At 40.9% G+C, this 19273-nt stretch overlaps 1 long non-coding RNA gene across 2 annotated transcripts in view; it reads left to right on the top strand.

Annotated features, from left to right (window-relative positions):
• Nucleotides 1–299: 299 nt before the first annotated feature.
• LOC107206408 overlaps nt 300–19273 on the top strand; it is a 41782-nt gene continuing 22808 nt past the window's right edge. For both annotated transcript variants that reach the window (XR_001522404.1, XR_001522405.1), the window contains exon 1: nt 300–483. This is a non-coding gene — a long non-coding RNA (uncharacterized LOC107206408). The remainder of the gene's footprint in view (nt 484–19273) is intronic.

The raw sequence follows: 19273 nt of genomic DNA, 5'->3' as shown, positions 1-19273 counted from the left end.
AGAATGTCTAAGCTTATATTGCAGTCTTGGGACTGCTCTGGCACAGAAAACAATATGAATACACAGTGGTAAAAATATAAAGAAGCTAGGAAAAGATCACAGGAGAAATACCAGGTTTTCTTTTGAGACAAGCCACAGAAATGTGAAATTAAGAAGTGCTCTAATGCATACTGACAGGGAGCAGAGGCACAGCTCACATTGCAACTAGAGCTGGTTATTTTTAGGCTGGTTTCCTTAGGAAGGCAGGCATATGAGCACAGGGGGATGTTTGTGTGTGTACATGCATGCACCTGCCTGTGCACTGTCATGACTTCTAAACCTGCTGGTCTCTTGTAGCTGAGCTTGACAGAGATGGTAATTTCCACCCTGATGGTTTCCTGAGAGTGGATGGGGAAGGAAGGTTGACTCCATCTCTTGTTAAGAGGAATGAATTCACGTGGGCAAAGACTGGAATAATATCCATATGCAGGAAAACCTTGAGAGGTAAGGTCTAGCACCTTGTTAGGCGCAGGAGAATCTGGCTGCAGGGCATCAAATCGTAGGAAAACAGGTTTCAACAGTTCCACTGCTTATGGAACAACTTTTGAGGAGGTGGGACTTCTGGCAAAAGCTTCTTTTTGGCAACTTCAGCAGACTCTCCTCTTCTGTGGACCAGACAGGGAAGACAGCATGAAGCACAGACACAGCAGGGGGTTACAGCAACTCTTGGGAATAGAGCTGCCAGGGGCTGCAATTTCTATTTCTGAGAAGATGCTGTAACCTTTTAAATTTAACTTTACAGTGTAAGTGTAGTGTAAGTATGTGAAAAAATGCTGAACTTTCATTCTGACAAACATTTTGACAGTCAAAATGCCATTGAAATAATTTTCTTCAGAAAATTTTTCAGTAGAATTGTATGATCCTCCAAAAGGTTAACTTTGTGAAACAAGACACCTTTTTGTTAAAAAAAAAAAAAAGGAACCTTGTCAGAAAGAGTTTATTGCTTGGAGTCTCACCAATTTCAGTATCAAATGATAAATCAATCTGTACAATTACAGCTCTAATGGGGATTAGGTCACAGTAAAGCTTATGAGTACTCAAGACTTAATTAGCTACTGAAATCAGTGTGACTCTACATCGACTCGGTAAGTCTTGAATCAGACTCTGAAAGCTTGATGAGCAGAAGGACTCAGTGATGTGGTGCCTAAATTTCAATGATGTCTCCCCAGCTGGGGCTCACTGTCATCACTCTCTCCTGGAGTCTGAGGAGGGTCAGCTGCTGTCCTCACAAAGCACTGATCAGATGTGTTATTCATGTCTGTTTTCCCCTTCCCCCATCCCCCATTTTGTAACAATCTTATGACCTTGGACTTAGATATTATTCAAATCTTCTCTTTATCTTGGGGATGGAGAACCCCCATTTCTCACTTGAACCCCACTAGGTTTGGAGATTCTTCTAAGGCAGGAGGTACTGGGCTCCTTTTCTTAGAGCTCTTTGTTTTGCATGGGTGAATAATTACATTGCTATAGACAATAACTCTTGAGACTTGTGGTCGGGGTACTTGTAGGACTGAACATCTTTTAGACTCCTTGACAAACTGGTTTGCAATACCTTTTGTGTGAGGTAGGAACTCCTGGCTTTGGCTGAATTCCAGGACTCTCTTCCTGATCCTACTTGAGGGACCAAGCAAGGCTATGTGAGGTTTCCATGCTTCCAGCTGGGTCCAAGAGACTTTATTCTTTCTTGTTGTTTGACCTTGTCCATGGACAGATGGCCCTGCTGCATGTCTGCACATTTAGATGAAGGAGATAGGAGTTGCAAGCTGTGTTGCTGTATTTTTGTAACTGAGCTTTGATAAGAGATTCTTTGATATGAGGCAGAAGAAGTTCAGCCTCTGGGGTAGAAGAGGAATTCAAATCCTGTCTTCCTGCATTCCAGCCAAACACATTTATCACTGTGCTAGAAGTTAAAACTGGAGAGCTTGGACCTTCATGTTTTGGTCAGGGCCTGCTGCAGATCTGCTCTTTGCTTTATTTCTCAAATGCTTTCTTAATTGAAGAATTCTTTCATACAATTAAAAATCCTATAAATAAGCTCACAAGTTGTTTTTTTACACTGTTGCCTATCTGGGTTTTTATTTGCCCCCATTTTACTGTGTCCCTGTCCCCATGTGTGGGACTATCTGGTTTTGTTCAGTGACTTTTCATGCCCTCTTGTGATGTGTTATCTGGTGCTATCAATCTCTGTCTTCTGGCTGAGAAACACAGCTGGAGGGGCACTGGGCTCCACAGGTGTGAGTTAGGCAGGGAAACACCTGGTTTGTGAATCACAGTAGGGCAAATGAGATTGTGTCTATCTGCTCCACAACATAAAGACTTGGACAACTCCAGCAATGCCCCAAACTGCTAATTTTATATCCCTAAAATTAAGCTAACTTTATCATCACCATATATAGGAACTTTGTGTCTTGAGGTGCCCAAGGGTTAAGTTGCAGTGCTCTGGAAGTGTTTAACCAAAATTATTTTTTAAAAAATAAAAATGACAGCTAGAGGCTTTAAACAAGAACAAGCTCCTAATCATGTTGGCAGTGAGAGAGAATCACTACCTTGAAGTGATGACTGTCTTGCTAGGCAGCAAATGAAAAAAAGAATGAGTACAGGGAGTGAGGTGAAGTAATTGGTGTATCACATTTATCAGCAGAGATGGGATTCTTGAAGCCATTGCCTTGTGCTCTTGCCATACTCCTTAAGGTCCATTTTACTTCTGGATCAATGTCTAGATGTGCTGGTAACTGCTGTTTGTCTCTGGGATCAAATGAGGTTCTCAGATGAGTTTACCCCATTTATAACTTGCTGTTAATCAACCAGCAGCTCTACAGGACTGGCCAGAATGTGAGGGGCCATGTAAACAGCATAATTTTTCTCCTCATCTCTTTATTATGTCTTGTGTTGGTGAGGAGATATTTGTCTTCTAGTCTCTCCCTTATGTATAAGAGGAAATAACCATCTGTCCTCTTAGGAAAGACCTTGAGGCACAGATTGTTTACAAAAAGAGGCACTGCAACTAAGACAAGGTCATCATTTAAGATAGTGGGATCACTTATGATCTCCCAATCCAGTATTCAAACAAAGAGTTTACAGGTGATTACAGCTAACTTTGAACTCACAACTTTTAGACTTACAAATGATCTTCATTTTTTCTTTATTTCACCTATATTTGCATTTCCTTATTTTGCCCATATACTTAGTGAAGCCTCAGTGTGTTCTGATCCTTGAGTGTGTTTGTGTTTGATGAAGTGTGTTTATTTATTGTAGAAAGATACTTCTACATTCTGTGGAAATATCTTCTACTTCACATAAGGAAAAAAAATGTAGGCTGCTTACTTATCTCCTGATTCTGACTAAGGCGGTCATACCTCAGGTTAGGAAAACAAAATGCATGTTTTAGTGGCTTTGTTGGAATGGAAGGGGGCACGTGGGACATAATCTCTGCTGTTTGTGAAAGTGAAATCTTTTGAGATGGTGGTACTAGAGGGCAGGAGCTCACAACACGTTGAGACCAGCAGCTCAGGCAGTTTTCTGTCCACTTCACAGCCCATTTATCGAGTCTGTACTTCATCAATTTGTCCAGGAAGATGTTACAGCAGACAAGTTAAGGCAAAAGCCTTTGTGAAGTCAAAATAAACAACATCCACTGCTCTTCCCTCATCTATCAAGCCTATCATTTCATTGCAAAAGGCTGTCTAGTTGGTCAGACATGATTTATCCTTCTAAAATCCATTCTGACCACTCCAAATCATCCTCTTGTCCTTCATATACTTGGAAATGGTTTCCAGGAGGATTTGCTCCAGGGATCAGGGAAGACTGATGGGCCTGTTTTTCCCTGGAACCTCTTCCTTGCCCTCCTTGAAAGTAGGACCAACATCTGTTTCCATCCATTCTACAGGGACCTCTCATCTCCCCATGATTCTTGAGAGTGTTCTCGTAGTGATATTTGCCCCCAGCATTCATGGGTGCATCCTTAATGTCCCAAGGACTTTGTTGTCCAGTTTGTTTGAATATTCCCATAACTGATCATCCTCTAGAGTGGGTAAGTCCTGCTCCAGACCTTCCCACTGGCCTCAGGGGATTCCTCAAGACCATGCTTTGTGGTAAGACCCAAGTGAAGAAGGCATCAATTGTCCAGGCTGGGATTCCATCTTCCTGCTGCTGGGATCCTGTGTTCCCTCCTACGTGAGCTGTGTCTTTGTTGCTGACAGGAAACAGAGTGGAGCACAGTTCTGTACCTTAAAAGAAGGTGTTTAACTGCAGGAAAATAGGTCATGCTCTTTTGATCTTTTTATTTTTTTATTTTTTGGTAAACATGAAATCTTTTCTGTTGTGTTGCTGACATTTGTGAGCAGGAGTGAGAGAAGACCAAAATGTCTGTTAGCCTAGTTATGTCTTACACCCAGAAGAGCAGCTATTAACACAAAAGAAAAACAGGACCCCCCATGGCCTGTCTTTTGCATTCAGTTATTCATCCCCACAAACAATATGGGAAAGTTTTAACAGGTAACTTTGTTTCTGAGGCAGCAAATCACAGCAAGCAGATTGATTGTGAGCTACCAACTAGGGAGAGATGGGGAGGGAGAAAAACAACACCCTTCAGCTATAATGTTTTCTAAAGTTAACACATTGCATAGGAGGTGTAAATGATATGAGGTCTGAGGGCTGCCGAATTTCCAAATGCCTTCCTTCAGTATCTTGGTCTGGCAATTAATCAATTTTCTTTGCCTTTCAGAGTTTTCCTCTGAACAATGTTCTTCCTCTGAAGCTCATTAGCCATCAAAACCTGTCATGTCTACACATGTTTTTCTTGCACCTCATTAAGAGATTATTGATTGTTGGCTTCTACCTCTTTCAGAATTTGCTTCAGAAAATTAATTTCAACCACGAGTGCAATTTAACTGAATGCTTTTGCCAATGCTTAATAATGACTTCCTTTGTTTATAACCATTTAAAAATTTTCATCATGTTTATTTTGTCCCCAGCAAAATACGAATCATCTTCAGCTGAAGCAAAAAAGGAAGAAAATGTACCTTGACAGAAGTGTATGATATTGTCTTGAAATAGATTGAAGCCTGAAGCAGTTTCAGAAATGCAAGAAAACTTCATAATTGCTATTGATCCATTTGTAACAAGTGTATCTTGTGGCTACCAGATTTTTCTTCCTATATGAGATTTGTCAATAGAGTCATTCCATTGAGGGAGGAACATAGGCCAAGCAATTAACATTTTTTGGGGGGGATTGCTTTGGTAATTAGACCAATTTTTCACTAGTAGGTTATTAATTATTCAGGTCTCATGGGGTTTTTTTTAATAGGAAACATTGGCAAGTTCTTTCTGCACTCATGAACAAATTCCTGAGTCATCAGCCAGGGGAGTCAGTCAGATAGTCTTTTTCCCAGGAAGAAGGAATGAGAAAAAAGGATTTTTACATGTAACATTTCCTGGATGCTACATCCATTCTGGCCAGTGCAAAGTCTCTCCAATTAAAGCTACTGGGGCAGGGAAAGCAATGGCACACATTTTACAGGGAAGTAGCTGAAGTAGAGATGAAGGACCAGATTTGTCCAAGGTTTCTAACTGCTCTTGAGGCTAATGAGAGTCTCAGAAGGGCCCTCATAATGGGAGGCATCAAGTTGCTGTTGTTCAAATGCTGAAATCATGCAGAAGTGGGGTATCAAACCTTTCTGTGTACTTTTGACACTGCAGTGAGATGATTACAGCAGCTCATCTTGTAGCACTGAGGGTCTTCTTTCCAAGAGAACCTCTTGACTGATGTGCTGACAAAGCTGCATTCAGAGGTGCTCCTTGTTTACTCAGCCTTAGTGCTGTCTGTGGGTTCCTGCCTCCTGCTTTTATCACACAGGATCACAGACTCCTCCATGTCAAAATGGTCTATTTTGACAACAGTGGAAAATGGACAGATGAACCAGTATGACTCAAAATCAACCCAAGAGAACTGTGTTGTACAGCTAGACAGCAGTGGTATGTGGAAGAGAATCTCAGGATCATTGAGGTTGGAAGGCAGCTCTGGAAATTGTCTCATTCAAGCCCCTAGAACACAGCAGTTTCAGCTAGAGGAGTTTTCTCAATGCCATATCCACTTGACTGCTGTAAGGAATGGACAGTCCACAACTATGCTATGCAACAAGTTCTCAAATTCAACTCCCTTTGCAATTTATTATTGGGTTTGGGGGAGTTTCTTGTGTTTCATTTTGTGCCTGCTGCCTCTTTACTGGTCAGCACTGAGGTTTATCAGTCATCTCTATTCTTCCCTGACAAGTATTTATACACATTGACAAGGTTCTCCTTTCTACTGAGTATTTTTTTTTTTTTTGTCTAGGCTAAGCAATCTTAGCTTTCTCAACCTCACTTCAAATGTAGATAAGTGGTAGTGACATTTGAATCTGGCTTCACTGTCTAGAGTAAGCTTGTGAAAAGTCACTCTAAGGATATCTGATTACAGGAGCATTGCTTCCCAGAGCATTCTGTTCAAGCCTCACTGGTAGTTTTTGATCTTTGATGCCTCTAGGTAGGAAGACTAAGAGTGGACTTGTTGGGCCTTCTGGTCTTCAAATCCTCCAATGGAGAAGTTTTCCTCTCCATGATGTTGGCTGAGGTACACTCCATGCTTTATGTGGCTTCCTCCTCCCATCCTCCCACAGTTAATGATACCTCTCCACTCTTGGCAAGAATGGCTGGGTTGACCCATCTGTCTCACTTAAATAATTAGGGATTGGTTGGGTGTGATTCAGACTTTCAGTTTATTTCAAATGAGGCAGGTTAACCTGCAATCTGTGGTCTCCCATAGCATACTGAAAAATAACATTTTGAATTTCAAGTTAACAATCCAAATCCAAATTCAACCACCAGTAATAAGAAAACAAAACCTACAGATGAGTTTGCTCTGGTAATTGTTCTGTGTATCATAGGAGAGGTATTTAAATGGCTTTCCATTAGGGAATATGTTACCTATATGGTTTTGAAGACATTTAAAATAAAAATAACATGGGCAAATATTTTGTTTCATGGAACAGACGGGCCAGTTAGATACCTGATTTTGTATTCTAACCCCTTGCAGGATGAGCTTCTCCCACTAATTCCTGCACACAAGTCTCTTGTCATTTGGCTGGATGCTCAGGGAGTCACAGCCCATTGCCTAATCCCGTGTCCATTTGCCTGAGGATAACAAATTGTTGTGGTCCCATGGTGGTCTTTGACTTGACAGACTTCTCTCCAAGCAGGATCAGTAGCCACCACCTGCTCCCTCCTGTTGGCTCTGTTCTGGCTATCCTGGCTCCTGCTCATAGCAGTGCACTTAATCAAATTGCCACCTGTCAATTCTCTGTTTCTGGGCTGCACAAGCCAGCAGGAGACAGGCAAATTCAATCCCAGTCCTGCTGCAGCTGATGGCAAAGCTTCCATCAGCCACGGGGAGATGGGATATTCCCTTGGTATTCCATGAGGTGCTATACAGTTATGGAGATCCCTGTCTGCAGGGGGCTGGGCAGGCAACACCCTGTGCCATAAGGAAAGTCAGTTTGGATTCTCTCAGGGGCCTTGAAGGATGACAATGACTGGACTTTAAATGCTACTGAATTAAGTGAAATACACAGATAATGACTTTGAGTGAAATTCCCCTTCCTTGTACAAGTGCCAGGCTTGAAAATCATCCAGGGTACACACTTCTTACTGGAGCTGGGAGGATTCTGGTACCATAAACACCTGTGAGGACCAAAGCCACTGCTAACAATCTTGTGCAGTGACAAGTGAATCCACGACTTCATGTCCGTGGGCAGGCTGGATATAAAGTACCTACTGCTATGACCATGAATAGCCATAGACCAATGTGCTTTGCCTTGAGAACTCTGTTCCCAAGTCCAGGCACCACTTTCTGAGCTCTTCAGAAGGTGTTCACTTTTGTCTTAAAAGCAGCTGAACTCATTCTGCTCTGTTGTTCCCACTGGCAGACTGTTTCAGACCCTAATTGCTGTAGTGATTAGGAAACCTCTTTTAATCTCCAACCTAAATGTATTCATGGCCAATTTCTATTCATTTGTTCTGGTGCCAGTATTGGCCATTAAGTCAAATAGTTCTTTTGTCTTCTGGTGTTTATCCTCAAGATAGATTTGTAGAGAGCAATCTTCCCCCTTTCACCAGCTATTTTGCTAGTCTAAACAAGCTAATCTCCTTCAGTCACCTCTTGTAAAACTGATTCTTCATCCTGAGTGATCTCTCCTCTCCAATTTGAAGTCAGCTGTAGTCACACAGGCAGAAAATCAGAAATATTTTCTACTTTTAATGGTTATATCTTAAGTAAGTGCATTTACTCTATGGATTAATTGGCCAAGCATTATCATTCTCTTAATGCATCCAGTTCTTCATATTTCTCTGTGCAGGAGATAGCTGAATAATCTGGTTCCATCATTAGAAAGATTTGTGAAGGACACCAGCCGTATGTCCTGCTGTAGTAAAATCGCTGTATTTCATTTCTGTTGGACTTTGGATAATGCTGAGACTTTACTCCAGGCTGTTTTTTCTCATGTGATGTTCTTGATCTCTCCCTCCTGTCTCCTCTCCTATTTTTTTTGGCAGGGGGAAACCCTTAAGAGGGTAGTCCATGGGGTGGTGTGTAAGAGCAAGCCCTGCTTTCTTCCTGAGTTTTCTTCCTGTCTGTGAGCACAGTTGTGTTCAGCTGGAGGAGCATACTGAGTATTTCCAGCTGCTTAGACATCTCTTTGTTTTTCAGAAGTCTGAATTTCCTCTTCACTGGCACATATTTAAATGCCTTTCATTAGGCCTTGGTCTTCATCACACAAAATATCAGCAGTACATTCAGTTTTCATGATGAAGAGTGATCCTACTGGGAGAACATCAGTGAACTTCTGAGCTAAAACTGGTAAGCTTTGAGGGTTTTGTTCACTGGTGTTGGCAAGACTCTAGAACAGTTCCCTGCAGGTTTAATTATTTTTACTAGACATGCTCCCATTGCAATGAACGGGAAGTTTGGACTGTACCGTGATTTCAATGGACTTTATGTTGCAAGGCTGTCATGTTGGGATAACATAACGTGCCATGAGAAGGGACTACACTGGGAGAGGAACATGCTTGCTGGTGTGCCTCGTGTAAGCAGGGCTGTGATCTAGCAACAGTTCAAGGTCACATTTCGGCTGTGTATATTGTTTTAATTTGCAGCATCTTGGCAGTGCAAGCAGTCACATTTGTTAGTGTTTTAAAAGAACAAGGGGAATTAAATATGCAAGAGCATTAGAGTATGTTTCAGCATTTGACATAAAACCACAAAATTAAAGCAATCCAGACAGATGCCTGCTTCTCTGCTTCTTCACATCAACATGCCCTCAGCTTCAGCTCTGTGACACCTACTGCTTTGAATGGACAGTTCTGTGAATTTGTGATGGTTAAGAGTAATTTAAAAATAATACAAGAATGAACTGTGGTGACAGTCTTATGCCTTGAACCTGTTTCTTCTCTTTTTTTCTTTTTCTTTTGAAATCCCTCATAGCATCAGAGCCATGTGTAGGACTGGTTTTATTCACAGAGTCTGACTTACAGGAGATCCATGCGTCTCTTGGGTTCAGGGTTAATACAGTATAGATTAGGAGAGAGCTTATTCTTGGTTCTGACAGCGTTTTTCCTTGATTAGCCTTGAGTTCCTTCACACTTTCTTTTTTTCCTGTGCTTTTAGACCTGGTAGGGGTGTGTGGGAGTGGGGTGTTCCCAAAATATTGCCTGCCATTTGGTAGCCCATGCAGAGTTGGTGTGTTTGTGTCACAAGTACTGCTGCTTCCTTACATATTCCTGGACCTCATCTTTGGAAAGGTTTTTTTTTCTCATCCTGCCAAAATGTAGGATGAGTTGGGGTTGTTTGTGTTCTCTGAGAGCTGATACAGAAGGGAATTTCAGTTGCTATGCTGCTGTTAACTTTTCATCGAAACCTCCTAAATTTCTGTGTTCACAAAGAAGTTCTTTGTGAATTTGTTCAACTCAAAACATTTTTCACCTCAAAAACTTAATGGAGAAGATGTTTAACCAGCTCTCTGATATGTTCTTCTTGGAGCCAGTACAAGAAAACCTCTTCATATCCCTGATTTGTATTCCTGGAGCTGGTACACTCCCTCTTTGTGAGTAAGTCCTGATGTGTGCTGGAGCAGCACAGTGCTCTCCTGTTGCATGTGCTATACCTGAGCTCAGGGTCAGGGAGGACATTTGATCTTCAGAACTCAAATCTGCTCTGTCTCATCTGCTGTCAAAGAAGGCTGGAGTATCTTGGAGCTGTGTCTTGAGAAAGAAGAATAAGTGAAACACTGCAAGTCAGAGCTGACCACAACATCTTGAAACTTTAAACTTTAAACTTTATCGCTTTAAATTCCCAGTTTAGAGAAATAGGGAGAATAGCACTCCCTTTTTTTTTTGCCTGAACCTGTCCTCTTTGGATTGCAGGATCTTTGGGGCTCCTGCTATTCTTGTACACAGACTGGTGTCAAGGGAACACAAAAATTGCTGGGTGGCTTGGATATAATGACAATAAAATATTGAATGATGATAGTAGGGAGATTGTTTGTTAAAAAGACAGAACCCTTAGACTCCAATTAGATCCAGGCAGTAGATGCAGCTGGACATTACCATTCAGATACAATGCTGGTAGTCCCAGCACTACATGCCCCAATTCTGATGGTCAGTGAAATATTTACAAGCAGAATAACAAAACACAAGACCTTGGAGGTTGTATCAGGGGAGTGCTCTGGAGGAGTAAAAAAGTTGCTCTATGCTTTTGTTTCTGTGGACACCCTCCAGTTATTGTTATGAAGCTGAGCTTGTTGGCTCAATAATTAATTCATTGATTTACAAATAAAGGGTGAAAAGCATCAGGGTGCATTTTTTTGTGTGTGAGAAAATGCTACATTATAGTTTTCAGATTATTTATTTGCTAAGTGTACAAAGTTAAGGTATTTTCACTTTGGTCTGTCAGTCAATAACTTCAATGAGCAGAGGCTGTAGAGAGGAGAAAGAGAACTAAAAGAAAACTTCCTACTGACTGATACTCTGTTTAGGAGTTGCACTTGAAAAAGCCAAAGGAGAATAGTCTGCTTACAGAGAGAGCATCTAACAGGGCTGTTGACAACCAGGATCGTGAGAAAATAGCAAAGGGTTGTTTTAATCAATACAGAAGGAGAGGTAATTGATTTTAGGGATAGCAAGGGGTTACTCAGCCAATAATTAACCACCTTATCAAAGTTTTCTGGTAAAACCATGGATTATGTTGAACTCAGAGTCCTGGCTCTTTGAGGAGAGTTCAGATCTGGATTTGCTTCTTCCCCAGTGCTCTTTGCTGCTGACATGCTGCCACAGTCAGTGCCCTTTGTTCTTTTTCGAAGGCAAGGGATTTGCTGCGATACAGCATCAGCACAGAGGATCTGGGAAGAGCTGCCACGTCAGTGTGTGGTGGGAGACAGAGCTGCTCAGGAAATGCTTTTGTTGAGTCTTTTTTACACTGATTTTCTCTACATTAAAAGGGAGCAGGGGAATTGCAAGATCCTCCAGTCTTCAGTCCTTCAGAAATATTTAAAGGGCCCTTGTGGCCCTTATGTCTTGAGAATAAGACATAAGAATAAATACCCCTTCCCAAGGCACAAAAATTCAGTGGTGCAGTTGTGACTGAGGCAGTTGTGAGATGAAGCAGGTGGAAATCCTATTGCCAGAGTCTGAGGGCTCTGGAGTGCTGTCTTTATTCCTGTGATTAACCTTCTCTGCAGACACTTAACCATTCAGCTCAGAGTGCAAAATAATTTGCGAGATGTCCTTTCTTTATCATTTCTGCCACTGCCATTTCTGACTCATTACTGTGTCTAAACAAAGGACTGTGTTAGAAATAATATTTTGTTTCTTAAGGTAATGAGTTCATTTCATTCCACTGATGCTCTGAATGAGATTAATCTGTACTCTACTGGGATCACAGTTTGTTTCTGCTACAGTACCGTACTAAACCTCAGAAAAGACCCTTTCAGACTTTGATAAACACAGATAATGAGAAAGTTTCTTCCCCATTTATGGCTGGCTGAACATTTTTGATCAGTCTTTTTTCAGCAAAAAGTGTTTTTGCCAACCAAATATGTATGGGTAAAAAAGCTACTGAGGAGGCAGAGAGATGCTCTGCATTTGCAAGAAAGAAAATTTATTTAATCATGTTTTACAATGAGTGGACTCAAATATGACAGGGCTAAATGAAACACTCAGTATCTCTTAGTAAATCTGTGACAGAGCTAGGAGCTCAATTTTGCTGCTCTAAGCCCTAATTCTAGTGTTTTAAACACAGAATCATCTTGTTCCTTCTTTATGCCTTTAAACATAGCTTGATCTTACTATTCCCATGGACTCTGTGTAGTGGGTGAGCAGCCACAAAAATGTTGATTGTGTGCCTGGCTTTCCTGTTGTCGATGAATATCACTCAAGCCTTGTGCCTTGGTTTCTTTAATTATAAGATAAAGTTAATGATACCACCTCATTTTGGCATAATTCTGGAAGTATTACATGTTATTTTTCTTGTTCTCGGGTCCAAGACTTGTGGTTGTTACTTGACACTGTCAAAATCGAAGGATTATTTGCAAGTTAATGCATTACCTTTGTGGGGACAAGCCAGTGGCACCTGTGAAGGTCTAAGAGCTGTGGTTAGGTCCTGCCCTAGCACAGTTTTTCATGCTTCTTCTCTTGCCTTCAGAGAAGTTCTTTTGCACAGTGTTTGGTGTGCACTGAGATGTCTACATGAATTGGAAGGTAAGAGCAGAGAATGTGATGCCAACCTTTTGTTGTGTGCCTTGCAATACTCCCTTTGAGGGTGGCACAAGAAACTGTGGGCATTAACATTCAGATACAAGGAAGATGTGTTTGGAATTCTAATGCTGTTGTTTATGATCAGACAAGTCAAACTGTTCTCTGAGTATTTCAGTATAAAGCATAAAAGTTTCTAATTAAACTTATAAATCAAGAACACATGCACTGAAAATATTTCCCGCTGCTGGATGCAAAGAGTATTTATGTGATTTGCCAAAGAGCAAAAGGTGCTGTATAAGATGCAAGTAGTTGTTGCAGACTGAAATACTGAATATTGAAATACTGAAAGCATACAAGGCAGTTGGTAAAAATAATCTTGTTCATATTGATAAGCCTGGTCACAGACATGTATTTATTTTTACTTTAGAGTGCATGGGTGTGTGTGTCTTTGCCTAATGCAAGGAAGAGAACTCTTTCTATCTGGTATCTCTTCTCAGTTATTAGGTGTCCCTCTATGGGGAAAAAAATTGTCATTGAGCTGAAATTCAAAGTCACCATTCTGAGTCGAAAAACAGAGAAGGAGTAGTCAGACTAACTTGTCTCAATGCATATTTAATCCCCAGTTGCCTTCCTTGATTCAGATCAAAGTATAGGCTGTCAAGTTTCATTGTGCTGTATTAAAACATTTTGCTAGAGATCAGACTAGAATCAGTACCATGCAGATGGGACACAAACTTGTAATTTTCTGTTGCTGTCCTGAACTTGAAAAAGAGACAGTGCTGCAGACAGACCTATCTGGATATGTCTGTGTGTTTGCTTATAAAACCAATCCATGCACCCAGAAGGATCAGACTGATATTTAGCACTTGGTGATGGTTTTTTGTTTGTTAGTTTGTTGCTGTTGTTTTTCTTTTTTTGTTGTTTGTTTTGTATGTGTGTGTGTGTATGGGGGGGTGGGATTGTTGCTGTTTGTAGCATTTTTAGTGGGGTTTTTTTGTGGTTTTTTTTTTCCTAAATCAGGAAGATGTCATTGGACCTGCTGGTTGGTGGATCCTGTTGCTAGGAGTAAATCTGACCCTCAATAATTAGTGCTAGAGAGCTGTGTTTGGCCTCCAGCTCTGTGAGGAAAGGTTAAAGTGCTCTGATGCTGTTTAAAATCCATTAACCAAACAGAGTCGTGAGGAGCCTTTGGACTTCCTGACCTTATCCAATCTCTAACAAACAAATTCTCTAAGCTAATCAATAAAACAGAATAACTTTGTGGTCTTTACATCCACCTACTCTTTGGTGGTTTTAATCCAAAGCCATAACAGAGGGATTTCCCTCTATTATTAACAGAGAGGCTGATAACCCTCTGAGCTGTGTTTTGACCATTTTGCCAGGAACCCCTGCCCCCAGATATTATTTGTAAGACTCCAGGGATATGAAGTTCTGCTGGTAGCACTGCTAGACCTGGCAAACACAGCCAGCCTTTTGGAAACTAAAAGTGCTCTACTGGCCTGGCAGTAGATGAGGTTTTCACACAGCACAGCTGCTGCAACACGAAAACTCTCTGTGAACAGCACAAACCATCTCCTTGTGAATGCATAAGCCAAAGGCACATGAATTATGTGTTAATACTGATAGGCTTGAAGCCCAAGAGGAGGGGTGAGTAAGTCACATCTCTGCTATAGATGCAGACATAATGAAAAATCTCAGGTTTCTTGGGGACACACAGAAGATCCCAGTGGTCTTGGCATTACGAGGAGGCCCATCAAACAGCATTAGCAGACTAATTAAATGTGCAGCTTAAACTTAATTTTCCTGGTAGCATTAAGACGGATTAAACATTATTCATTTGGTGATGTCCTTGGTTCTCAGTATTTTTCACTCCTCTTCCCACCTTGTCACTTTGTTTCAATCAGTAATATTACTGGGTTTAGTTTAGGAAATGCGCCTGAGCAGGATTTGAAAATAGGATTTTCTAAGCAAATCTTTGTAACTTACAGCACCTGTGTTCCTATTTTGCATAAGAAAAATACTACTTCTTTTAATGAAATAGGTTAATTATGCAAAGTGTGAACATAGGGGCTAAGTGGAGAAAATTTGCTAATCTGTAAATGAGGAGGAGGATCTGTTCTATAAATTGCACTTTCTATATTTCTCTGTTTCTTTTCCTGCCATGTGAACTTGGTGAGACTGTGTATCAGCACCAGCATGAAACTGTAGGGTGCCAAGTATTTAGATATAAGGAAGAAAATCGTCATTATGTGGGTGGTGAGACACTGACATAGGTTTCCCAGAGAAGCTGTGAATGCCCCATCCCTGGGAGCATTCAAGGCAAGACAGGACAAGGCTTGGAGCAACCTGGTCTAGTGGAATGTGTCCCTGTCCATGAGAGGGGAGAAGTGGAACAAAATAACCTTTAATGTCCCTTCCAACTTAAAACCATTCAATGGTTCTATGATAAATATTCTGATTTGTGTTTCTGCTTTGTTTCTGACACATCTTGCTCTACAGGTAAACCCAGGCCCTGCAAATCAATGCCCAGCTGCTGATTGCACATGTGGTGAGAGCTTGACAGACGTGGTTGTTAATTGATTATATGGGATCTGTTCTTTTGGACTTGAATTATAGCATTCTGTCCCAAGGATTTACTGGTGTCTTCAGATTATCAGGAGGTGAAACTCTAGGCATCATATTAAAACTTGTATGTTCAGTGACAGAAAGAGTTCAGACTTTGACTTCTGGGCATCTGCATGCTGACATGATCTTTAATCACGTTATTATGTACTGCCTTTCCACCTGAGTCTCTAGGTAGATTAGCAACTATAAAATCCCTGAAAGAGAACAAATTATAGAGTGACCTGGAAAAGATGGTTGTGATTATTTCCATTTTGAGAAATGAATGCTCTGATACAGGGTAAGGTGCTGGGGCACCTCCAACCTAAGTAATAAGCTACCTTTTAATTCCTTTTACATGTCCTTGAAATCTGCCATTAGTCTTTATTGCACCAGGAATCCCCAAACATGTCATTCTCTAACCTACTGAATATAGCCAGCAAAATCTTCTGGAATGTGATGAATCCCAGGATACATGGGAGGACTTTTTCCATATTTTTTTTTTAATGTCTATTTTTGACTTATTTTTCTGAGTGGACACTTGTGTACTTTATTTTCCATACCCAGCTCAGCCTGCTGGATCTGAAAGGCTGATTACAGCTTCTTCATTGCTGTAATCACACTGCAATAATACAGAGGGAGTTGGTCAAGAGAAGTGTCAGACAATTTCTCTGATTGTTGCTTTTGCCTTATTTACATTGAATTTTTAATTCTTAGTGGAAGCTCACAGAAGTGTTTTGTGCTTCACAGTGGTAGAAGAAGGGACAGATCCACATTGAATAAACACATAGACTGCTAGGTGAAGCAGGAAAAAAGGAGAAAATAGAAGTATTTTTCTGTCCAAATCAACAAAATTCATAAAGATCATCAGAAGAAAAGGGCTTTTTTAAGCATGCTTGGAATAGGTGCAGGCTTACAGCTGGGGTCACACAAAGGGGATGGAGTGAATTAGGGGGGGTTGTAAGGTCTTCTCCATGGATTTGGTTACAGCAGCCTCTCTCCAGTCACCCATCCAGGGAACCCATTCAATGCTTTGCTTTGTAGCTTGAGGGACCATGAAGAGGGAGAAGATAAATGCTTGCAAAGAGGTGGTGATTGATGCAGGTGTGTGGCTGGACTTGCACGAGTCATGGGAAGCTCCTGGATTGTTTCTGCCTTTGAAACCTTGCTCGTGTAATGACAGTGTGAAAAATGAAAACTTTCCTGGTACCTGCACCTTTCAATGCTCACAAATGCTATTCACAAGCCTGAAAGTAGTAAGGTAATATCTGATTTCAAAGAGATGGACAACTTAATTGGTATATAAATTCAGCTCTAATAATGCATATTTTTCTTTGTAATATATTCTGTATACTTTGTGTGTTAGCTGGGTAATTTGTTTCTGCCTTCTACCTTAAGAAGCAGTGGGATGGTGCTATTTATCTTATTTTTTGTGGGAGACTTTTGTAAAATGTTTGCTGGGCTGTTGACTGAGTGCATAGGAAAATTTGCAATTTTTACTAATCTGAAGCCATTTTCTTTAAGAAGCACAGAATGCAGAACGTCACTCAAACAGACAAAGTACATTTAGGTTGGGACTGGTATATGAATTTTCCAAAGAGAAGAGCTAATCAAAGAGTGATGTTTATGGAATAATAATGTGATTGGAACTGTCTGATTTATTTACTGATAGAAGTAATGTTGAAAATGGGATCTTGAGAAGCAAATTGTCTGTGTGTGAAATTCTGCTTCCACACTTCTGAAGTATAACTTGTATACCGGGTGTTGTAAAGACTCTGAAGGGGTTTAACAGGTGAAAAACAATTGCAGGGCCCATTAGATGAAGAAAATTGTGATCCCAGGAGGAGGGAACAGAGAAGATGTGGGGACTGATATGAAGTTGTGGTTTGAATCCCTCTCCTTCCCACCAAAACAAAGGCACCTCTGTGAAATTCATCTTTCCCTCCCCAAGCGTCAACCATGTTTCTTTGGTTTTGCCTCCTCATGCATGCACATGTACTTGCATATGTTTATATGTAAATAAAACCAAATTGCTTATCACAAGGAGACTCTCTGCTGTGCCTGCTGAGAGAACAGTTTATCTGGGTGACAAGTACATGGCATGTCATTTGAAGTGCTGCTGGAACATGCTCATTTTTCTTCAACAAGGAGCAAGGTACAAAAGATGTTAAAATTAGAACGAAGTGTCATCTTCATGCTTTGCCACAGGGACAACTTTTAATTTTTTTTTTAAGTTAGGAAGTAATCAAAAAACCTTGACTCCCCAGCATCCTTTGTGTAGCACATGCCCATGAACTACTGATGGAGTATAGGTCTGACAAAGCTCTGCTTTCCTGCAGTATTTTCTATATTGAACAAACAAAAGGTTTTGTTATGTTACCATCACCAGTACCATTGCCATTACCATGGCTTTTTACTTCATTTAATGGATTCTCAGTGTCCTCCTCTCTGCAGTGCAGTCTGTGTCAGCACTGTTAACTATTAAGTTGTTTATTATTTATTATGTGTTAAATGCTGACAATGTGACGTGCAAAGGATGTAGGCTGAAAGAGAGGCATTTATGCAGATGTGATTTATGCTTTCGGCAAGCTGTCTTTGTAAGAATTCTGAGCTTTCATATTTGCAAATCTCAGGTTGGTGGGTTTTACAGGCTATTCAGCTAATTCAGTCCCATCTTTCAAACATCTGTCGCCTCTGAAAAGTTCTCAGTGTAAAGAGGAAACTGTTATTTATAAGAAGAAGCTGTCAAAGATCAGCTATGTTCAACAATCTAAAGCATCGCTTACGTACATCAGCACTAAACTATGCTCATTTGGATAGCATGAATGACTAATTTTAGCTTAAAATTGGAAGCAATTATGGGTTCAGGAAGAAAAGTAGGGCTGTATGTCATTAGTAATTGATTTCTTTTGTGGAAGAGCTTGAAACGAACATTTAAAAAGAAAAAACATTGTTAAGTGATGTAACCTGTGGCATGCAATACACAGATGTTTCACAGATTTGTGTGTATGTGTCTCAGGTCGATGGATATTTCTGTTGTCATTCTCCCTCCTCCCTACAGCTCCCCAAAAATTCTGCTTTCCCACCCTGAGTCTTTCAGCTTCTGTGAAGCTGGTGATAGCTCACACTGGGAGCATTGTGCAACTGGTGTACAAAGAGGAGAGCGGTGCAGGAAGCTCTGAGTTGCTTGGGAAGATGCTGGGGGTAGTTTTCAATATCTGAAGGTCTTATAAGTAAATAATTGTTCCACCTGTGCATCTTGTGGTGAACTACAGCAGGTGAGTCCAACAGAACAGTGGTGTTCTGAGCACTGATGGAGGACAGCGAGAAGCTTGAGTACAATGTCTATAGGACAAGAGCTGACTGCGGTAATGCACTCCTTCTGCTTCTCCCCTTCCCTGCTTCTTGGAACAGCGTCTGGTCTTTCAAGGGAATGGTCCTTGGCAATCTAGGGAACAGCTACTGGGTCAGGAATCCTGACCTCTCTCAAATGAGTCAGGTCAAAAAAATTGCCCTGCACTTATTTCTCACTGAAACTTGCCTTCTATGGCAAGGAGTTATCAGAATGACCAGAGGAGATGCTGGGACCAAGCTGTCATTCCTTCTGCTGCCAGTGCTGTAGTTCCTCCTAGGGAATTTAAAGGCCAGGAAAAGCAAGTAAGAATATTGCCCACAGGACTGATGTTATGAAGGGTGCCTTCATTGGTGACCAGCTCTAGGAATGATTTGAGCTAGTAAAATAAAGCATATTTGCCTGAGTGGAGCCAGCAAGTGGGGAGGGGAATGAAGTAACTTTTTGTGTTTGGAAACCAGAATTTCAAGGACTTTTTTGGATCTCTTCTCTGGGAGAAGTTAC

This window comes from Parus major, chromosome 5, assembly GCF_001522545.3.
Source record: "Parus major isolate Abel chromosome 5, Parus_major1.1, whole genome shotgun sequence".
Lineage (NCBI taxonomy): Eukaryota > Metazoa > Chordata > Aves > Passeriformes > Paridae > Parus > Parus major.
Note: the sequence above shows the minus strand (reverse complement) of the source record. Positions and strands in the feature narration are given on the sequence as shown.